This window comes from Mauremys reevesii, linkage group 12 (genome assembly GCF_016161935.1).
Source record: "Mauremys reevesii isolate NIE-2019 linkage group 12, ASM1616193v1, whole genome shotgun sequence".
Lineage (NCBI taxonomy): Eukaryota > Metazoa > Chordata > Testudines > Geoemydidae > Mauremys > Mauremys reevesii.
In genome coordinates this window covers 50,118,685-50,140,036 of record NC_052634.1, presented here as the reverse complement: position 1 = coordinate 50,140,036, position 21,352 = coordinate 50,118,685, and the positions used below count along the sequence as shown (strand labels likewise).

At 53.0% G+C, this 21,352-nt stretch overlaps 3 non-coding genes across 3 annotated transcripts; 2 read left to right on the top strand and 1 right to left on the bottom strand.

Moving 5' to 3' along the window:
• The first annotated feature begins 1,899 nt into the window (after positions 1–1,899).
• On the top strand, positions 1,900–1,971 carry TRNAD-GUC. The gene has a single exon. It is a non-coding gene; the product is annotated as a tRNA-Asp (tRNA).
• A 1,163-nt stretch (positions 1,972–3,134) lies between these two features.
• On the top strand, positions 3,135–3,206 carry TRNAD-GUC. Its single transcript has one exon. It is a non-coding gene; the product is annotated as a tRNA-Asp (tRNA).
• A 5,966-nt stretch (positions 3,207–9,172) lies between these two features.
• On the bottom strand, positions 9,173–9,245 carry TRNAT-CGU. The gene has a single exon. It is a non-coding gene; the product is annotated as a tRNA-Thr (tRNA).
• Between the last annotated feature and the right edge of the window lie 12,107 nt (positions 9,246–21,352).

Here is a 21,352-nt window from a genome sequence, read left to right as displayed (position 1 = left end):
CGATCCACAGCTACGAGATGAACAGGCAGGTTTCCGGCAGAACAGATCATGCACGGACCAGATAGCAACGCTCCGCATCATAGTCGAGCAGTCTATGGAGTGGAACTCCTCGTTGTACATCAACTTTGTTGACTATGAGAAAGCATTCGATAGCGTGGATCGAGAGACCCTCTGGAAGCTCCTTCGGCACTATGGCATCCCAGCAAAGGTGGTCAACCTGATCAAGAATTCATACGACGGCATACACTGTAGAGTGATCCATGGAGGGCAGCTCACAAACAGCTTCCAGGTGCGAACCGGAGTCAGACAAGGATGCTTGTTGTCACCACTTCTCTTTCTTCTCGTCATCGATTGGATTATGAAGACATCCACTTACAAGCGTAGGAATGGAATCCAATGGTCATTGTGGACCCAGCTTGATGACCTGGACTTTGCCGACGACCTTGCACTCCTTTCGCACAGTAAACAGCAGATGCAAGAGAAGACCAACGTAGTGGCAGCCACGCCATCACAGGTTGGCCTCAACATCCACAAGGACAAGACCAAGATCCTTAGGATCAATTCCATCAGCAACGACCCAGTCACACTGAATGGAAGCCCCCTGGAAGAAGTGCAGTCCTTCACCTAGGTAGCATCATCGACCAGCAGGGTGGCAAAGACGCAGACATCAAAGTAAGGATTGGTAAGGCAAGAGCAGCCTTCTTACAGCTCAAGAACATCTGGAGCTCCAGAGAGCTGTCTTTGGCAATAAAGATTCGACTGTTCAACTCCAACGTGAAATCAGTCTTACTGTATGGAGCTGAAACCTGGAGGACGACCAAAACAACCACCAGGAAGATCCAGACCTTCATTAATAGCTGCCTCAGAAGGATTCTCCAGATCCGCTGGCCAGACACCATCAGTAACATCCACCTCTTGGAGAGGACCCATCAACTCCCAGCAGAGGAAGAAATTAGAAGGAGAAGGTGGGGCTGGATAGGACATACACTACGCAAGCAGCCAACCAACATCACCAGACAGGCACTGCAGTGGAACCCCCAAGGCAAGCGGAAAAGAGGCCGCCCAAGAAATACCTGGCGACGCGACCTTCAGGTTGATAGCAAAAAAATGGGCTATACCTGGAACCAGCTAGAGGGAATGGCCCAGGATAGAAGACTATGGAGATCTGTTGTTGGCGGCCCATACCCCGGTTGGGGTGACGGGCATGAATGATGATGAATGACTCTGCGCCGTGGCCGCAGCAACCTCGATTCGAATCCGGGTCACGGCATTGCTTTTTGGTGGGGAGGGGCTGCCCTGCAGCACGCCTCGTGGCTCAGTCTGATGGCGTCCGTTTGCAAAGAGAGCCATCAGCCGGTCCTCAGTTTCTGCTTGGTAAAGGCAAGTCAGTGGGGTCCATCGGTCAGAAAAAGAGTCCCAGGACTTCTTGCTGGGCGCCAGGGTCCAAAAGCAGCGCATTCCGTCCTGGAAAGGGCTGTGTTTCGAATGTCCGTCCAATGCGCGTTGAAGGGAAGGATCTGCGTGCCTGGGAAGCTGCGTCCCTTCAGAGGCGCTTGAGAAGCCAAAGGGGCCGTGGGTGAGTTTGTGATGAGGTGAGTGTGAAGTGTGGAAGGGGGAGGGTGGCAAGAGGCGGTTTTGAGAGGAAAAAAGGTGCTGCTGAGCTGGTAGGGGAGGGCAAGGTCCCAGGCGGGTGTTGTGTGAGGAGCTGTGTAGGACCGAAGAGGCGTCCTGCTGGGCAAGGGCAGGTGAGGCTTTTCCCAGGGCTCTTGCTGCGGCCAAAGCCTTTGGGAAGCAGAAGAGGGCCAGGGGTGTTGTTGCCTGCTGGGGCCCATGCGACGGTGTAGGTGTACGCTGACCATAGCTGGTCTGTGGGAGCTGGGGCCACTCACCGTGCCCCTTTCCTCGTTAGTATAGTGGTGAGTATCCCCGCCTGTCACGTGGGAGACCGGGGTTTGATTCCCCGACGGGGAGGGTGACCCCTTTTGAAGGGGGGACAAAGAAATCCCTGGCCTGCCCGCCACATGCCTTGCATTCTCCTTCGACGGCCACTTCCCTTCGCACCCCGCACTGATGACTTTCACCTCCAGAGAGACAGTTACCTCGCAAGGACACGCTCGCCCTAGCCAAAGCCTCCCCAGGGGCCTGCACGTGGGGGCACGTTTCAGAGCGGCAAAGGGAAATAGGCTGGCCAGGGCCATGAGGGCAATGGCCCAGACAAACGGGGAGGGACTTGGTCCAGGGGTGGAGGAAGACAGAAAAAGGGACAGGCCTGGGATTGGCTTCCTGTCTTTTTTCCTTTGCTCAGCATTTGACCTGTGACTGTAATGGGGAGACTTGAGAAAGACCTGTGGCCGCCGGCGAGGTAGGTGGCCGCCCAGAGAGCGCAGAGCTGAGCATTTTCCGCTGGGCTGCTGCCTGCGCCCCCAATACCTGGCCGTGATCGTATAGTGGTTAGTACTCTGCGCCGTGGCCGCAGCAACCTCGGTTCGGATCCGGGTCACGGCATTGCTTTTTGGTGGGGAGGGGCTGCCCTGCAGCACGCCTCGTGGCTCAGTCTGATGGCGTCCGTTTGCAAAGAGAGCCATCAGCCGGTCCTCAGTTTCTGCTTGGTAAAGGCAAGTCAGTGGGGTCCATCGGTCAGAAAAAGAGTCCCAGGACTTCTTGCTGGGCGCCAGGGTCCAAAAGCAGCGCATTCCGTCCTGGAAAGGGCTGTGTTTCGAATGTCCGTCCAATGCGCGTTGAAGGGAAGGATCTGCGTGCCTGGGAAGCTGCGTCCCTTCAGAGGCGCTTGAGAAGCCAAAGGGGCCGTGGGTGAGTTTGTGATGAGGTGAGTGTGAAGTGTGGAAGGGGGAGGGTGGCAAGAGGCGGTTTTGAGAGGAAAAAAGGTGCTGCTGAGCTGGTAGGGGAGGGCAAGGTCCCAGGCGGGTGTTGTGTGAGGAGCTGTGTAGGACCGAAGAGGCGTCCTGCTGGGCAAGGGCAGGTGAGGCTTTTCCCAGGGCTCTTGCTGCGGCCAAAGCCTTTGGGAAGCAGAAGAGGGCCAGGGGTGTTGTTGCCTGCTGGGGCCCATGCGACGGTGTAGGTGTACGCTGACCATAGCTGGTCTGTGGGAGCTGGGGCCACTCACCGTGCCCCTTTCCTCGTTAGTATAGTGGTGAGTATCCCCGCCTGTCACGTGGGAGACCGGGGTTTGATTCCCCGACGGGGAGGGTGACCCCTTTTGAAGGGGGGACAAAGAAATCCCTGGCCTGCCCGCCACATGCCTTGCATTCTCCTTCGACGGCCACTTCCCTTCGCACCCCGCACTGATGACTTTCACCTCCGGAGAGACAATTACCTCGCAAGGACACGCTCGCCCTAGCCAAAGCCTCCCCCGGGGCCTGCACGTGGGGGCACGTTTCAGAGCGGCAAAGGGAAATAGGCTGCCCAGGGGCATAAGCAGTGATTTCCCAACACCCCCCCCCCCTTGTTTTGTGAACTAGTTACATGCCAAACCTGGTGGCTGAACTTCGCGACTTTGTCCTCACCCACAACTATTTCACATTGAGGACAATATATATCTTCAAGTCAGCGGCACTGCTATGGGTACCCACATGGCCCCACAGTATGCCAACATTTTTACGGCTGACTTAAAATAACACTTCCTTTTCTCTCGTCTCCTAATGCCCCTACTGTACTTGCACTACACTGAAGACATCTTCATCATCTGGACTCATGGAAAAGAAGCCCTTGAGGAATTCCACTGTGATTTTAACAATTTCCATCCCACCATCAACCTCAGCCTAGATCAATTCACTCAAGTGGTTCATTTCCTTGACAGTACTGTGCTGATAAGCGATGGTCACATAAACACAACCCTATACCGGAAACCCACTGACCGCTATACTTACCTACATGCCTCCAGCTTCCATCCAGGACACACCACATGATCCATTGTCTATGGCCAAGCTCTAAGATACAACCGTATTTGCTCCAATCCCTCAGACAGAGATAAACACCTACAAGATCTCTATCAAGCATTCTTAAACTACAATACTCACCTGCTGATGTGAAAAAACAGGTTGACAGAGCCAGAAGAGTACCCAGAAGTCACCTACTACAAGACAGGCCCAACATAGAAAATAACAGAACACCACTGGCCTTTACATTCATCCCCCAATTAAAACCTCTCTAGCGAATCATCAAAGATCTACAACCTATCTTGAAAGATGATCCCTCACTTTCCCAGATCATGGGAGACAGGCCAGTCCTTGCTTACAGACAACCCCCAAACCTGAAGCAAATCCTCACCAGCAACCACAGAACAACAACACTAACCCAGGAATCTATCCTTGCAACAAAGCCCGATGCCAACTCTGTCCACATATCTATTCAAGTGACACCATAATACGACCTAATCACATCAGCCATGCCATCAGGGGTTCGTTCACCTCCACATCTACCAATGTGATATATGCCATTATGTGCCAGCAATGCCCCTCTGCCATGTACATTGGCCAAACCAGACAGTCTCTGTGCAAAAGAATAAATGGGATGCAAATCAGACGTCAGGAAATATAACATTCAAACACCAGTAGGAGAACACTTCAACCTCTGGCCGTTCAGTAACAGATTTAAAGGTGGCAATTTTGCAACAGAAAGCTTCAAAAACAGACTCCAACGAGAAACTGATGAACTTGATATGCAAACTAGATACAATCAATTTAGGCTTAAATAGAGACTGGAAATGGCTGAGCCATTACACACATTGAATCCATTTCCCCATGTTAAGTATCCTCACACCTTCTTGTCAAACTATCTTAAATGGGTCATTTTGATTATCACTACAAAAGTTTTTTTTCTCCTGCTGAGAATAGCTCATCTTAATTAATTAGCCTCTTAGAGTTGGTTGGGCAACTCCCACCTTTTCATGTTCTCTGTGTGTATGTGTGTGTGCATATACATATATCCTCCCTATATGTTCCATTCTATGCATCCGATGAAGCCATTTATCAACATTGAATTTCATCTGCCATTTTGTTGCCCAATCACCCAGTTTTGTGTGATCCCTTTGTAACTCTTTGCAGTCTGCCTGGGACTTAACTCTCTTGAACAGTTTTGTATCATCTGCAAATTTTGTCACCTACTGTTTACCCATTTTTCCAGATCATTTATGAGTATGTTGAACAGTAATGGTCCCAGTACTGACCCCCTGGGATACCACTATTTATCTCTCCATTCTGAAAACTGATAATTTATTCCTACCCTTTGTTTCCAAAATTTTAACCAGTTACTGATCCATGAGAGGACTTCCCTCTTATCCCATGATGGCTTACTTTTCAAAAGTCAATTTAAATTAAATACATTTTTTTTAATTATATATATTTTTAGAAATCTAGACCTGTTATGTGTAACTTGCATTATCCTTATATTAAATTTGCATTATCCTAACAAAACATTTACTTTATTCACATCTCTTTTATATATCTCATTGGCCCTGACACCCCCCCCCCCGTAAATTCAAACACCCCCCCTAATTTCAATTCCTGGGGAAACTACTGGGTGCCGCCTCCTGCCTGGCGAGAAGCCGCAGCACCGGGGGGGGGGAGGCGGGGGGTCACAGGGCGCGATGGGTTTCTGCGCACCTCTGTTTTCTGCCGGTCGAAGGGTGACGGTTCCTGCCCGTGGGGGCCGGGGGGTCCCGATGGCAGCTGGGGGCTCTGGCATCCACCTGCAGCGGCTGGGAGCTGCGGGGCCACCTGCAATGGCCGGCGGCTGCGGCTTCTCCTCACCCCCCCGGTGACTGGGAGCTCCCGGCTCTGCCTGCGGTGTCTGAGCGCTGGGGGCTCCCTCTCTTGCCTGTGGCGGCTGGGAGCTCCCGGGGCTTCGGAGCTGCAGGGTCTGTGAGCAATGACGTGGGGCTGCAGGGTCCTCCCGCCATCAGTGGCTGTTGGGAAATCCTGGGTCCATCCACAGCGGCTGGGAGCTCTGGGGTCCGCTCGTAGGAGCTGCAGGGTCCATACGCAGTGGGGTGGGGCTGTGGGGGCTCCCCGGCCACCCATGGCTGCTGGGAGCTCCAGGGTCTGCCTGTGGGAGCTGTGGGGAGATGAGGGGTTTGGGGTGGCGGCGGGGGCTCCAGCCTGCAGGGTGGGGCTGAGGGATTCAGAGTGCAGGAGGGGGCTGTGGGTTGAGGCAGGGGGTTGGGGTCCAGGACTGGGTGATGGCTCTGGTGTGGGGGCAGGGATGAGGGGTTCCAGGTGTGGGAGGAAGCTCTGGGCTGGGGCAGGAGGTTGAACTGCAGAGGGGTGAGGGCTCTGGGTGCAAGAGGGGGCTCTGGGTTTGAGGGGGTTCAGGGCTGGGGTAGGGGTTGGGGTGCAGACTTACCTCGGGCGGCTCCTGGTCAGCGGTGCAGCAGGGGGGACCTACTGGCCACTTCCAGGGCACAGTGCGGTGCCCTAGGACACGTAGGGACCAGCCTGCCTGAGCCCCGCAGCACCGCTGACCGGACTTATAACGCAGTCACCCGACTGGGAGCTGCAGGGTCCCCCTGTCACATGTGGTACCTGGGAGCTCTGGGATCCACCCACAACAGCTGGGAGCTGTGGGGTCCATCCGTGGTGGCATGGGCCTGTGGGAGCCCCTTCCGACACTGGTGGCTGATAGCTGTGAGGCCCCCACCGGCCGACAGCTCCAGTCTTGCTGCCCCAGGGCTGAGGAGGAAAATGTCACTGAGATCTCTGAAAGTCACAGATTCTGGGACCCCCTTTATATAATCTTAGCCTTAATAGTTGTTGACTGTCTCTCTCAATCTAGTGGTCTGCTCTAGCGCAGATGGGACAGGGAAGACAGAAGCTCACCCCCCAGCACAGGTTTGGGCAGCAATGGCTCTTGGGCTATTTGCTGTGCATGCAGAGGACTTGTCTAGGCCAGTGGAGCAGCTCAGCCAGATGAGGAGCTGGAAGAAGGAGACCTGAGCAGCCTGGAGATCACACTTTTTCTCCACAGCCACTGCCTATCAGCAGGATTCCTCCTTCTCCTCAGTGAGACCAAATCTAAGCACCTAGAGAGCCAGTCCGTCCGCTTCCTGAGCCTCCCTGCCAAAGTCCTGCACCTGGCTGCAGAGAATTGTCTCACATCTTGCTGGGAACTCGACTTCTTGTGCCCAGAGAGTCTCGGCCCCATTCAGTAGAGGACCTGAGAAACACAGTGTCTGCCTTTTCCAAATAAGTGCTTCGAAAGGTTTTGTTTGTGTGGCCTAATGGATAAGGCATCTGACTTTGAATCAGGCAATTGAGAGTTCAAGTCCCGTTGTGGTTGTACAATTTTACCTTTGTGCTGAAAGTCCTGCTCCCTTCAGGGCTGGAACCTCTTCTTTGCCACTCAGGCCAATGCTCTGGCTTCAGCTAGAGCCCCGGGAAGGAGTTGGGGGTGGGCGTCACAAAGGCTGGGGCATGAGCCCCAGGTGCTTCCAGTCTTGCCTTTGCCCTTCCTGACTTGCCAAAGAAACTGGGCAGCTGCCCGGGCTAGCATGTGGAGCAGTTTCCCTCTTCCAAGTGTGCGCCTGTCCCTGTGCTGGAGGGTACTTGCTACATAGCACCTGGGGAGCCTGGGTGTTTCTCTGCTTCTCGCCAGCTGGGGAAAAGCCTCTCGGGGTAAAATCTCCTGCCCCACTGCAAAAGTGAGCACCTTGAGTGGGAACGGTAAGAGGCCCCACCAGGGGGGCTGGCCCTGCTTTCCTACCAGCTTCTGATGTTGGCCACAGAGCATCAGCAGCTGGCTGTGGGTGGTTTTCAGTGGGGGTTCGGCATGGCAGGGAGCAGGGAGCAGCCTGGCTGGGTGTCTCTGTGGCTGTCTGCTGGCCACGCATAGGCATGGTTCTCCCCTCCTCTTGCCCTGCCCTTGGTTGCTCTGTGGCTTTTAAACCTTCCCTTGGAGCTGTCAGCACCAGCTGCCTCTGCTCCAGGTGCCCAGAGGAGGAGAGGTCCTGGGCTCCAGCCTGGGATGCTGCCTCCCTCCTGCCTAGCCCTGACTGTGAAGCCTGGCCCTGGCCCTCCTTCCTTTAAATGCCATATGGGCAAGAGGAAGAGTGTGGCAGCTGCAGGTACAGGGACCAAAGTTGTGGGCATCAGGTGAAGCAGCGAGAAACAACCATCCGGTCAACCCGGAGGAATCTCTAGCCAGACTGTTAAGCTCATTGAACCAGCCAGACCAAAGACCTATCTCCAGTGGGCATCAGTCACCCAGCAGGAGGGAAAAACCTCACTCTAGTTCATCCTGAGAGAGGGTAGCCAAGCACATTGAGCTCCAGGGGTTTGCAGCAAAATCACATATCTCCAGGAGGTCCCACTGACATTTGAACTCAGATTGCAGAATTCAAAGTCCTGAGTGCTGCCCATTACACCATGGGACCAGCTCTATGTGGGTGGCAGACATTGGGAACAAGGGGCCTGTCCCTAGAGCATGTGGCCACTGCCAGAGCAAGTGTCCAGCCCGTGGTGTCCCTGCAGCACAGCCAGGGCCTGGGGAGGAGGCCTGGGACATGTGAGGGAGAGACTGTGACCTGCCCTGACCCTCCAGAGACGCTGGTTGTGATCTCCCTGCACCACAGAACAGGGTGACGTGTTTTCCTTTCCCATCTTTCCTTATGTTTTACATTGATTGCTGGGTAATAAATGGTGTTTGCTTGAAGCACATGCAATGAGGAGTGGGTCAGGGAAGTGCCCAGAGTGGAGACACTGTAGCCCTGTTCAAGTGATCATGACAAGATTGGGGGGGTCAAGCCCCCCAGGATTCCTGGGCCCAGCCTTGTTGGGTTACGAGGACTCTACCACACACCGGAGTAGAAAGAGCATCCTTGGGGTCAGGCAGCCTCTGGGTAAAGGGGTGGGGACTCAGATCCTTCTGCCAGCCAATTCCACTGGGGTCTTGTAAAATCCAGGGAAGTTCCCAACAATAGCTGGAACAGACTCTCCTTACACTCTGTCCTCATTGCTTCTCTCTCTCCCTTCCCCCCATCTCTGCTGCTCCACCTCTGGGCTTTCTCAGCACCTGGCCACACAGCGCTTCCTGCTCTAGGCCTCTCTCCTGATTGCTAAGGAAAGGAACCTTTCCAGGAAATGGCCACAGCTTCTGGGAATCCAGCTGTGGCTGTGAACAGAATTTGGGTCCTGGCACACAAGGCTACTTAAGAGCTGAGTGCCCAGACAGGGGCTTGAACCCTGGACCCTCAGATTACGAGCCTGATGCTCTACCAACTGAGCTACCTGGGCTTGTTGAGAAACATTTTCACCGTTCAGCACAAGAGTGAGCAGGCAGGCAAAAGAGAGGCAAAAAAAGTCCCAGGAACCACTCCTCTTTCTGTTCAGCCACTGCCTGTCAGCAGGATTCCTCCTCCTCCTCAGGGAGACTAAATCTAAGCACCTAGACAGCAAGTCCGTCTGCTGCACCCCAATTCCCCATGCCTGAGCCTCCCTACCAAAGCCCTGCACCTGACTCCATAGAATTACATCTCACGTCTTGCTGGGAACTCGACTTCTTGTGCCCAGAGAGTCTCCCTCCCCCCCTCCGTAGATGACCCAAGAAACACAGTGTCCACCTTTTCCAAAAAAGTGTGTGAAGTAGCTTTGCTCCCGTGTCTACGTGGTCTAATGACTAAGATATCTGACTTTGGCTCAAGTGATTGAAAGTTCAAGTCACTTTACGGTTGTATTGCTGCAGTTTTACCATTGTGCTGAAAGTCCTGCTCCCTTCAGGGCTGGAACCTCTTCTTGGCGGCTCAGGCCAATGCTCTGGCTTCAGCTAGAGCCCCGGGAAGGAGTTGGGGGTTGGGCGTCACAAAGGCTGGGGCATGAGCCCCAGGTGCTTCCAGTCTCGCCTTTGCCCTTCCTGACTTGCCAAAGAAAATGGGCGGCTGCCCGGGCTAGCGTGTGGAGCAGTTTCCCTCTTCCAAGTGTGCACCTGTCCCTGTGCTGGAGGGGGGTTGCTACATAGCACCTTGGGAGCCTGGGTGTTTCTCTGCTTCTCACCAGCTGGGGAAAAGCCTCTTGGGGTAAAAATCTCCTGCCCCACTGCAAAAGTGAGGACCATGAGTGGGAACAGTCAGAGGCTCCACCATGGGGGCTGGCCCTGCTTTCCTACTGTCTTCTGTTGTTGGCCACAGAGCATCAGCAGCCTCCCCGCATGGTGGTCTGCGGGTGGCCTTCAGTGGGGGTTTGGCATGGCAGGGAGCAGGGAGCAGGCTGGCCGGGAGTCTTGTTGCCTGTCTGCTGGCCACACATAGGCATGCGCCTGCCCTCATCTAGCCCCGCCCTCAGTTGCTCTGTGGCTTTTAAGCCTTCCCTTGGAGCAGTCAGCACCAGCCGCCTCTGCTCCAGGTGCCCAGAGGAGGAGAGGTGCTGGGATCCTGCCTGGGACTCTGCCTCCCTATCAAGCCTGGCCCTGGCACTGCTTTCTTCAAGTGCCATGTAGGCAAGAGGAAAGGTGTGGCCACAAGCACCAGACTTGGGGGCATCAGGTGAAGCAGTGAGAATCCCACCCACCAGACAGCCACAGCCACTTCTGGACCCCAACCAAAGACCTGGCTCCAGTGGGGAAGGAGTCACCCAGCAGGAGGGAAATGATTCACTCTTATATAGGTGGAGCTAGGAAAGCACTTTGAGCACCAGATCTTTACCACCCACTAACACAAGGTCCTACTGACATTTGAACTCAGATTACAGGATTCAGAGTCCTGTGTATTACACCATGGGAGCAGCTTGTGCTGCCATCTCTGGACATTGGTGACGCTCACAAGACTGGCTTGCGTAAGGGACTGTTGGCCCTTTACTAAAACTGAGTGGGTGTTTTTTGGTTGGCTAGTTCCCAATCCCAATAGAAGGGGGAAGGGTCAATGGGAAATCAGGACCCAGAGACTGACAGGCCCCTGGGGCAATGGTCACCAACTGGTAGGGAACAAGTGAGAATTTGTTAATGGAGAAAAATCCCTGGTGAAAATTGGCAAAGTTGTGCAGATTTTGAAAAGTTCCAGTGAATTTACACATGAAGATACAAACAGAGAGACAAACACACACAGAGAGAATGAGAAAATCACAGACTGCACAGGCCCACACAGACATAAACAAAAACCGAACCCACACAGCACACAGAGCCATATACCCATAAGGGAAAGCCACACAAAACATAGAAAGAACAAATCCACACCAAAAATACAGCAAAAGCCCACAACAGGAAACACAAAACCCACATACCAAAAGAATACTAAGCAAAAAACAATCTGCATGCAAAAATCATACACACACCCATGCACACAAAACTATGCCAGGCATCCACCAAAATCGCACAGGACCCACATGCACATCAACACGACAGATGAACCCCCCCCCCCCCAACATAGAGAAAGCCAGGCAGGGTTTGAGTCTCACAGCGAAGAGGGTGAGCACACGGGTGGTTTGGGGAGCAAAGACTGAGGGGGAGTCGGGGGCAGTGCTCTGGGTTCTGCTCGACCCCTCCTGACACAGGCGGCTGGTGGAGAGCAGAGCCTGGTAGATCTGTGGACTCTGCCCTGCTCTCTGTAAAGCAAGGGGACCTCGGTGTCTTCTGAGCTGAAATTGTATTTTCTGCAGGGCAAAATGATTGGCAGAAGCCATTTGCTTAAAGGAAACTAGCGCTGTAGGTGAGGTTTGAACTCACAAACTCAGCATGACTCCACTCAGCACTGCTTTGTAAGTACTGGGCACTAACCCATTGCACCTCTGGTGCCTGAGTGAATGTCTTTTCTCCTTGATTCATGGATGGATTAGGGGTTGAGGGGGGTTGCATTAGCTAAAACAAATCCATATTAAAGGCTGCAGGATGGCAGCAGCAGAGGTGGGGAGTCTCCTTCCATGTGATAGAGCTGGTTCCCCCCTTCCGTTGCTGAGGGGAAGGTTGGTGCTTTGAGCCCACCCGGTGCTGGAACGTCCCATGGGTGAGATTAACAAGACTCTTGAAAGGAGAAGAGAGGGGAAGTCTTTTCTATCCCTGCCTAGCTCCATTGGTCTCCTGTGGCCCTTTTGGCTCTCTGCTCCCCTGTTGGGGAGATGCAGAGACAAGCCCCCATCTGAGTAACTCACTGAGAGGCTGTGTCCCATGGTGTGTGTGGGGGACAGGGGGAGGGTTGGATTGGGCTCAAGGGGAGAAGGTGTTGTGTGTGACAGTGTGTGTGGGAGGGGGAAATAAATAATGGAAAACACAGGGGCAGTGACAGTGAAGCCCCGTGTCTGAGTGTTATGACCCTGTGTGGTGCTGCCATTCACCTTCCCCTCCTATGGGCTCAGCTTTCATTGAATCCAGCATTTTTTCACCTGTCCTCACCACAGAGGTGTCCCACATGCCTCAGCTACCGAGTGTCCCTCTTAGAGACGCCGAGGACTGGAACTGATTTCAGCTGCTGGACAGCTCTGCTAGGTCTTTATTCATTTGCACAGGAAAATGCTGAGTGTTTAAATTCATTTCAAACCCCTGCCCCCCTGCTGGGGATTGGGGTGCAGGAGGGGTGCAGGCTCTGGGGGGAGTTTGGGTGCAGAAGGGGTGAGAGGCTGGTCTCTGGGAGGGAGTTTGGGTGGGGGAGGGGTTCTGGGGTGCAGGCTCTGGGATGGAGTTTGCAGCGCTGTAACAAGGGTGAGGCGAGTGAGGCACTTGCCTCGGGTGCGCAAAGTGGAGGGGCGCAGCTCTACCACAATCAGCGGCGCTTCGGCGGCAGCTCTACCGCTGCTGCTTCTTTGGAAGCAATTGGGCGGCAGGTCCTTCCCTCCAACAGGGACTCAGGGACCTGCCGCCAAAGAGCCTGGAGCCGGCCCTTGCCTCGGGCACAAAAATTCCTTGTTCTGCCTCTGGGAGTTTGGGTGCTGGTTGCAGGCTCTGGGCTGGGGCAGGGGCGGGGGGAACAGGAGGAGGGGTGGGGGTGCAGGCTCTGGGAGGGAGTTTGGGGCTGAGGGGTGGGGAAGGAGGGCGTGCAGACTCTGGGAGGTGCCGGCAGCCACTGGAGCGAGCAGGCAGACGCTGCTCAGCTCCGCTGCACTGCCGGGGCCCCTGCGGGGGGCGGCACCTGGGGGCAGCAGGTGGGGCCAAGGGAGTGACCTGGTCCCAAAACTGCTGGAGCCCCACGGGCGAGACCTGGGGACCAGGACTGCCTGCTAGACAAACACCTTTAAGAGGAGGCTTCCCTCTCCCTGTCAAAAACTGATCTTCCTCCTTCAGTTCAGTGACAGCCTGAATTGTTCCTTATCCCGGCAGAGCCAGAGGACTGAAAGCAGCAACATCAAACCCCTGTGTAGCTCGCAGGAATGGACATAAACACTCCCTGGTATCTGAGGAGATGTTCAGCTTTGCCCTTGGTCAACTACAAGTCTACAGAGAAAGGAGGTGGTGCCAGGTATAAAGAGTGAAACACGACACATCATAGTTATGCCCATGGTGGCTGCTAAATCTTTTGATGTACTTCTTCTTATCAGCAGTGTATTGTTTTCTCTGGAGCCTAGGCCTTGACCAAGAAATTTGTACCTTGATAAAATAATCGACTGCCCCTGGTGAAGACAATGGACTTGACACCCACTGGGGTGTCCCAACACAGGTACAAGTACTAATAACAGTGGCTGCCTTTTAGCCATAGATTTTAATCAGGGCAATAAATACAAACCCCTGTTAAATCATTTCTCAGCCCGAGTCCTTCACCCACATTCCCTAGAGCATTGGGCCACCATGTGGACGTTTCATTTCCAACCTCAGTTTCACACAGAGACACAATTTCCTTTGCACAGATCCATGAACAGCAAAATCTTCCTGCGTCTCTGGTCTGAGCCAGGGCATTCGATTCCAGTGAACCCTTCTCTCCTGCAATGGCGATGGTCAGACAGAGGGGACGTGGCACATGCATCCCTGCCAGGGAGATATTGGCTCCGCTCTTTCTTTCTGCTGCTTTTGTTAGTCCATGAAACATCAAGGGTGGAATGCAAGGCTGAGTTCACGCACCAGCCCTCAGTGCCCCAGAGAAATTCTGCCCCCTGCTATTGGAACGATGTGCTGGAGATTTGACTAGGAAAGGGACTGTCTGAATTGTCAGAGTGGGGAATGAACAACAATCTACAGCAATGTCGTTCACACAAACACATTCTAATCATGCTCCAACCGGAAGAGAAATGGGCAGGAATTCTGGCTGTTCAGCCTAGAATACACTTACACTGATGCGCAGCCGTGAGTGTGCTGGGGGAGCTGGTCTGAGCAAACAATTTGAAGTAACAATTCAGTGAGAACTTAATCATCATGTAGTGAAAGGGGATGTATGTCAAGTAGTTGTGGCCAAGTGGTTAAGGGGATGGACTAGAAATCCATTGGGGGGGTCTCCCTGCGCAGGTTTGAATCCTGCCAACTATGCAAGTGCTGTGCTGCTGCTGTTATTACTGTAGTCTTAGTACCTGAGCATCCACAGTGCAAACTGGAGATAAATCTAGTTTCACTCTGTCTACACTTAAAATGCTGCTGTGGCACTGCTATAGCACTTTGGAGTAGACAGTGACTAGAGGGGTTTTCCCATCACTGTAATACCTACATGGACCGAACAAATTTTCCTTCTATTTAGCACTATCTAACCAGGGCTTAGGTCACCTTAACTCTATGGGTTTGGGGGTGTCACACCCTGAGAGACGTCGCTCTGCCAGTTCAGTGCCCACCGTACACCAGCCCTTAGATCCCTCTTGGTATTTCAATGCAGGCACTGACCTGTGGGAGGAAAACATCAGCTCACAAACACAGAGACTGAATTCCCCACATTTAATCTCGCTGCACTTTCCAGAAAGTCACAAAATTCAATTCATTCTTGCTAGGACAGTGAAAAAATAAGTGACACTAAGTTTTTTGGCTTGGTTAAATAAAATTAAGTGTTTAATTAATATAGTAAAAATCTGTACTAATTCCTCTAACTAACACCATAGTGTGAAATAGGAACGGAGACAAAGCTTTTCAGTGACGACCAATTTTGCAAATGATCTTCCCATTATTAATTTCCACGCTGCCCCCATTGGAGGTCTGGGCATCTCCGGTGTCATTGCTCTGCATTCACCTTCCCCTTAGAATTGATCCCGCGCCGTGAGGACGGTAGGTAATTCGATCTAAGATACTTCGACTTCAGCTACGTTATTCACATAGCTGAAGTTGTGTATCTTAGATCGATTTCCCCCCGTAGTGTAGACCAGCCCAGATATCAGTATTAAGAGCCCTTTATATCAATATAAAGGGCTTCGTTGTGTGGAGGGGTGCAGGGTTAATGTGATTTAATGCTGCTAAATTTGATATAAACTCGTAGTGTTGACCTGGTGAGGCTAATCATCTAGTGGAACAAGCTCCGCAAGGGACATGGTTAATTCCCCATCATTGCCCTGTGTAAATGAAGACTGCAGCTCTTGCTGCAAGACACGTGGTGTGAGGGTGTCCCTGTTCCCTCTTCAGAACCTCTGGTACATGGTGTTTCCCTCATCCCAGTTCAAGATCCCCATCATGTGGGTGCTCCCATCCAGGATCTCTGGTGGGTGTCTCTGTCCCCCACCCCATGAACTAGCTCCAGTGTGTGGTTTCCCCTGCCTGCCCCTATCCGGGATCTGTGGGTGTCACTGTTCCTCTTTTCAAGATCCGTGTTGCAGGGGGGCATCCCTCCCGCCAAGTAAGAATCCCCAGCGTGTGGGTGCTCCCATCCCACCCTACAGGCTCTGCAGAGGGTGTCTGTATAAAAAGAGACTGTGTCTCACTGTCTTGCCCAGGCTACACTGCAGGATCTATTCAGAGGTGCGATCCCATTACTGATCGGCATGGGAGTTTTGACCTGCTCTGTTTCCAACCTGGGCCAGTTCACCCCTCCTTAGGCAACCTGGGGACCCCAAGCTTCACCAGGCTCACCATACTGATGCCGAGCGTTGTGCAGACACCCAATTGGCACAGCCCCCTACAGCCCAGAACTCCTGAGCTCAAGCGATCCGCCAGTCTCAGCCTCCCCAGGCGCTGGGATCACAGGCACCAGCCACAGGGCCCGGCTTCTTTCATTGTTTGGCAGCTGGAGCTTTAAACTCTGCTTGTGAGCTCTGTGCCTTGGCCAGATGGGGACAGCCTGGAACTGGGAAATGCTCCTGCTTCCCCCGCCTCCGTCTCATGTCGAGCTGCAGGCGCCGCTGTCCTCCCAGGTAAGATCCCGGATGTTTCGGTGCCCCCCATCCCCTGCCCAGGAGCCCATGTGTCCGGGTACCTCTGCCCCCCATACAGAATCCTGGATGTGTGGGTGTCCATCCCTCTGCAGAGGATCCCGGAGTGTGGATGCCCTTGTCCCCCCCTACAAGATCCTGGGTGTGTGGGTGCCACTCTCCCCCCCAGTAGATCTCTGGTGGGTGGGTCCCTAGGGTGTGAGCGCTCCCATCCCCTGATACAGGCTGGGGGGGGGGGTATAACTGGCTCTCCCTGTCCTGCCCAGCGGTGCTACAGCAGCTGTTCACATGGGCAGCAACCCCACTGTCACCCTGCAGCTTTAACCTGCTCCAGGGGTGACCTACTTCACCCTCCTGTGGGAGCCCAGGGACCCCGAACTTCCCAGAATCACCTGATTGATGCCGAGCTTAGCACAGACACCGGCTCAGCATGGCAGGGTGCAGCCCTGAGCCCTGACAATCAGCTTCCCTCTGCCTCCTGCTGCACAGCGAGGATCCCACGTGAGAGGCTTTGGGCCCAGTTTGTTCAGGAGCGTCCCAGGCTCCAGCTGTAAACTCTGCTGGTCAGTTCTAACCTTTGGCCACACGGGGGCGGCACTAACGGTCCCATCTAAACGCTGTTTGCGTTCGACCCTTCCGATCGCAGATTGTAACCCGCGGCCAGATCTCTGAGTGCAGCCAAATCCTTCCCCAAACTAAACATTTAAGCAGAAGCTCCCATTGGAAAGATCAGGATTTTTGCCTTTAAAAACAAGGAGAATGTCTGCAGCGAGAGACTGAAGAAGCTCAATTGATTTCATAGACTGGAGGCTAAGAGGCGATATAATCACTGTTTTAAATACGTTTGACAAATTCCCAGAGGGGGGAATATGTGATTTAAAGGGTTCTTTAATTCACCAGACAAAGATTGAACAAGACCCCTTGGCTTGTAGTCAATGCCAGAAACTCACCAAGATTGAAACTGTCTTGCTTGAGTCCTCTTTGATGTTACTTTTTCTCTTCAGGATTTTCCCTTTCCTCAGAAGGGGCTTTTTGTGTGTGGGTTTGAAGGGGCAACTTCCTGACAGCCCCTCTGTCCTTGCAGGCTGGAGGAATAAAGGCCTCTGGGCATAGAGCATGTTCCTCCCCTGCACACACACACACACACACACACACACACACACACACACACACACACACACACACACACACACAGAATGTCCCTAAGGAATTAGAATCACCTGCTGCCTTCCCCTGTCCTGCTGGATCCCCAAATGAGGATGCTCTTCAGCCTAAACCCATGTCCCCTCTTTTCCCAGTGCCCGTCAGACCCAACCCTCAGTCCCTCCTATGCTCACTGCTCCTCACTCCCAACCAGAGCCTGCTCCTCTTCACCCTTCTCCTCTGTCCCAACCCACAGCCCCCTCCTATTCCCAGTGCCCCTCAATCCCAATCCACAGGCCCCTCCTCCTCACACTGCTCCTCAATCCCAACCCACAGCTCCCTCCTTCCCTCCAGCAGCAGGTGCTTCAGACCCCCTCAGGAAGATTTTCTTGTAAGGCTTCATGTATGAGTCTGCATGTGGATTTTACAGTATGTTGGAAATAGGTTGGGTTGCCGAAATGATCACTTGTGGCTGGTGTTGGATTCCCAGTCTCCTTGTTATAGGGGCAGGAGAAATAAAGGGTTGTTATCCTTGTTGTGTGAATCGAGGGCAGCACAACTAGGCTTGGCAGACCCTGATAGAGGGACTCACCCTCAATTCAATAGCACTTGCTAGGCAGGGGACATACGGTGCTTTCTTATTTTCCCCCTTTTCCACCCAGGATGGCAGGTGAACTCTACAGAGGCACCTCTGGGCTTGCACTGACTAAGGGCAACAGCTGTGAGTGGGGTGCAGAGAGGGGATGGCTCATGTTAAAGGACTTTTGGTTGCTGGACTTACGAACCGTAGGGAGAAGGACCCTGCCCAGCTTATCTGGGGGATGGGTCTTTCCCTCATGGTTTATGTTTATGTGTTGGGGCTGCTGACATAACTTCTGCTAACCCTGGGCTTACATTGCAGTGTAGACATACCCTGAGAGAGCATCTATACTGTGAAAAAATCCCACTGGCCTGGATGGTCTGATTTGGGCTCCTGGGGCTCAGGTTGTGGAGCTAAAAACTACAGCGTAGACATCTGGGCTCAGACTGGAGCCCAGGCTCAGAGACCCTCACCCCTCGTGGGGTCTCAGAGGCTGGGCTGAAGCCCAAGTGTCTACACTGTAATTTTATAACCCTGCAGCACAAGCCCCACAAGCCTGAATCAACTGACCCAGGGTTTGAGAATAGTGGCTTGGGTGTGTTAATGGCAGTGTAGACATAATGCTAGGCTATGTCCACACTGCAATGAAATACCCACGGCTGCCCCATGCCAGTGCAGGCTCCCAGGCTAGGGCCGTGGGGGTGGTAAATTTGCAGTGTAGACATCTCGGCTCAGGCTCAATACCGGGCTCTGGGAGCCCTCAAGGTTGGGAGGGAGTTTAGCAAGCAAACAAGGTAGAACGGCAGTGGAGTGTTACCCTGGACTCAATGGCATTTCTCCATTGGTCTGTCGGCTTTGGGGCAGAGACAATAAATCGTCCTGCTGCATTAGTTATTTCAAAGGGCGGTTTAGGATTTTCATTCTCACACACGGTGCACAAAGCAGGACTCAACCCTCGGTGTAAACTAAATGAGCCGCCCACAGGTTCTGCCAGCCACAATGAGCCATTCAGCCTGAGAGCCCAGACCTGCCCCTGTCCCAGAGGAAACGGGATCATCTGTGACAGGCTGGAACACTGACCTATCAGCTCTTAACTCCCAAACTTTCAGTAAGTCTGTTATCAGTGCCTGTGAGTATAATTTAAACAACTATACTGGGCTGGACCAAAGAGCTCTGTGTTTTGTCCTCCCACAGTAGCCAATACCAGGTTGCCCGAGAGTTAGTCAATAAGGCACCACTGGGAATTGAACCCAGGATCTCCTCTTTACAAGACAGGTGCTTTAGACAGCTAAGCCATGGTGCCTGCCTGTGGCAGCAACACACTGTCTGCCCACACCTGACTCCCTGCCATCCCCACTGGGGCCTGACAAGCTTTGCTTGTGTTTGGATTCTGCAAAGCAGAGCAGCAGGTGAGGTTTTCCTTGCAAGCTCTGTATGTGTGTGTGTGTGTGTGTGTGTGTGAATGAATCTTTGGCCAGGTCTGCACTACAAGGTTACTTCAGCATCATTATATTGCTCAGATGTGTGAAAAACACACAACGCTCCCTCGGTCAGCAGTTTTTGGCTGGTGTACACACTGCAATACCACGTCTGGCGACAAAATTGCCCTGTTTTGGTGACAAAATAAAACCACCTCGACGAGAGGCCTAGTGCTTTTTGCAGCAAACTTAAAGTGACAAATGTCAGTGTAAATGCTGCTGGTCATTATATCACCATAACTGGCCTCCACCAGTATCCCACCATGCCTGCCGTGAACTCACCTGCCCTGCATTCCTGCTACAGAGCCATGGTCCCCTCCCCTTTCATAGCTCCAGAAAGTTCTGACAGCTGAGCCACTATCTACACTGGGATTAGCTTGATAGAACTGCATTGCCAGCCTAAGTAATGTAATTACACCAACCTAATTTTGTAGTGTAGACCTGTCCAAAGAATCACACACACACCTTGGGAGCAAAACTTCATCTGCTCCTCTGCTTTATAGAATACAAACACGAACAACACTTGTCAGGGCCCAGTGGGGATTGGCAGAGAGTCAGGTGTGGGCCATCTTTATCCCAGGAGAGATGGACTCTAAGGGTACGTCTCCATTGCAATGTAAGCCCAGGTGTGGCACGCTGTGCTCATAGCAGCACCGGGAAGCCCTATATTCACCACTCTCATATAATGATGCCATGGTTTGTTCAAAGTCTGCCTTGTGACGTATCATTTCAAAAGTCTTGATCTGTTGAACATTAATATCGTGTTGGATTGTGTGTGCTCGCATTGGTTGGGAAGTTATAAAGCTTTGCTCTGTGTGTGTTACTGAAATATGTTATGAGGTTGAGAAATGCCCCCCACCAGCCTTTCAGGTGTGACAAGGGAGGAGCCAGACTCGCTGCTGGCCCATTGAAGGGATCCACACTCCCAAGGACTAGCCCAGGAACCGTGTACAATGCAGACTTCTCCAAGGGTACGTCTACACTACAAGACTATTTCGAATCTACTTAATTCGAATTTGTGGAATCGACCTTATGAAGTCGAATTTGTGTATCCACAGTAAATACACTAATTCGACTGTCTGAGTCCACAGTAACGGGGCCAGCGTCGACTTTGGAAGCGGTGCACTGTGGGAAGCTATCCCACAGTTCCCGCACTCCCCGCTGCCCATTGGAATCCTGGGATTTCCCCCCAATGCATGCTGGGGGGAAAAATGTGTCGAGGGTGGTTTTGGGTAACTGTCATCATTGAACCGTCAATCACGCCCTCCCTCCCTTCCTCCCTCCCTGAAAGCGCCTGCGGGCACTCTGTTCGTGCACTTTTCTGCTCAGTGACAGCGCGGGCGCCACAGCACTTTGAGCACGGATCCCGCTGCAGTTATGGCCGTTGTCAACTCCTCGCACCTTATCATCCACCTCTTCCACAGTCAGCTGCTGAGAAATAGGGCTACTTTTCAATGGTGCTGCGAGCACTGGTGGACCATGGGGGACGTTTTACCAACATCAACGTCGGGTGGCCAGGCAAAGTTCATGACGTGCGTGTTTTCAGGAACTCTGGTCTGTTTAGACGCCTGCAGGAAGGTAGTTTCTTCCCGGACCACAAAATAAGTCTTGGGGATGTGCAGATGCCTATAGTGATCGTCGGGGACCAAGCCTACCCGCTAATGCCCTGGCTCGTGAAGCCCTATGCAGGCGCCTTGCACAGCGACAAGGAACTGTTCAAGTACCAGCGAGCAGTGAGCAGCGTGACCTGTGACTGTTCAGTTTCTTTACAGAGAAGCTGAAGCTGCCCCTGTTTCTTTACCAAGTGACTGTTGACTAGCATCTGCAGTTACATACCCCGCCCACCCCGCTTTCCCAACTTCCAACACACGTTTAAAAATAAAATACATGTTCCACTGTAACTTTACAAAGGTTTCTTTATTGATGACTTTGCGTTACAGGGTTGAAACTGG